We start from the raw sequence: 1,738 nt of genomic DNA, 5'->3' as shown, positions 1-1,738 counted from the left end.
TCTCTGTCTCTTCCTCTGCCTCTCTCCCCCACTCAATCTCTCTCTCTCTCTCAAAAGAAAGAAAGAAAGAAAGAAAGAAAGAAAGAAAGAAAGAAAGAAAGAACTAGGATAATGATTGTGCAGAGTGCACAGAGTGCAGAGTGCAGAGAACTTTCCAGAAGGGAGAAATGTGGTGAATCAAGGGTAAAGGTGTGAATGATGAGGCTACTTGAGGGCCAAGAGTCTACCTCACCTGGTGCACAGCAGGGCTGACAAGAGAGGTTCTCAGAAGCATGGTGAGTCAGGTGGGGCCTCTGCTGCTTCCTGAGCAGGGAAGGGACATTTATAAATGTGGTGTTTTGGGGAAAGAGTCTGTTGGTGGTATGCAGCATGGTCTGAGGAGCAGTTGTGGGGATGAAGGGAGAGGATGACCCCAGCATCTATCATGAAGGGACTTTGCTCTGACCTGTGACAACAGGAAGTGTCATGAAGTGGAGGAAAGCCATCTGGGCAATAAAAGGATGACATTTGAATCCTTGTTCTGTTTTTGACCAGCTGGATAACATTAAGAAGCACTTCCCTGAAGAAGTCAGGGTTTCAAACTGGATGTGGCCTGTGTATCAGTTTTCACCCACAGATGTGTCTACACTGGCGAACACAGTGCTGTGGTTTTCATAGTCCCCACCAAGTTTCTCTTGCGTCACACTTTATTTCTGTATTTTTTAATGTTCATTTATTTTTTGAGAAAGAGTGCGTGTACATGTGAATAGGGGAGGAGCAGAGAGAGAGGGAGACAGAGAATCCTAAGCAAGCTCCATGCTGTCAGCGCAGAGCCCAACATAGGGCTAGAACCCATGAACCGTGAGATCATGACCTAAGCTGAAATCGAGAGTCAGACACTTAACCAAGTGAGCTACCCAGGCGCCCCTGCTTCACACCTTCACATCACCAGCCTGGCCCCTCTCAGTGTACAACGTCCGCTCCCAATCTTATTAGAATAGGCATTTTTATGTCTGCCTGGTTTGCTGTTGCCTGCTTCAGGTTACAAGTTCTTAGGGTCGGGAAACTATTGAACTTCTTTTCTTCTAGCAGAATGTTAAGGGCAAATTAGTAATTAATAGTTAGGAGTTGATAATATTCAAATACATAAACATCAACCCTCTTTCCTCCCTTTGCTTCTTCTCTACTTTCTGGGGAAATCTACAGCAGTTAAAAAGCATGATTGGGGACGTATACTTAGGTTAGATTCCATTTTACCTTTACTTACCCTACTCAGTTTGGACCTTTCATATATTTAGAGCCCTAGACATGTCAGTACCTGTTTAGAAGGAAACTGGTTCTGGCCCCTTTTGTTAATTTAGGACAGTACCTTGGTAATTGTCGTAAAGAGCAGACTTGATGTCAAAGCAGTGCAGGAAGGGATCTAGAGATAGTCAGGCTCAATACCTTTTCCAGAAGAAAGAACTGAGACTCAGACAGAGCAAGGGACTTGTTTAGTGCCCCATCTCCATGAGCGGAGCCCAGTATACTCTCTGTTGAGTTCCTGGCTTCTTTGGCTCGGTCACATAATATTTGTAAGAGGCTATCTTCTGCTTGGGGCTTGGCTTAAGACATTCATCTAAAGGTAATTAAATCTTTTAGATCGAATATCTATGTTGAGTTGTTAAAATTGCATTTAAAAATGGGAGTGGTGATTTTTTTTATAACATTTGTAATATTTGTATTTATTTTTGAGAGAGAGAGAGAGGCATAGAGCTGT

Source organism: Puma concolor, chromosome A1, assembly GCF_028749965.1.
Source record: "Puma concolor isolate L17-30 chromosome A1, mPumCon1.1.hap2, whole genome shotgun sequence".
Taxonomy (NCBI): domain Eukaryota; kingdom Metazoa; phylum Chordata; class Mammalia; order Carnivora; family Felidae; genus Puma; species Puma concolor.
The sequence above is the reverse complement of the archived record's forward strand: the minus strand, read 5'-3'. Positions refer to the sequence as shown.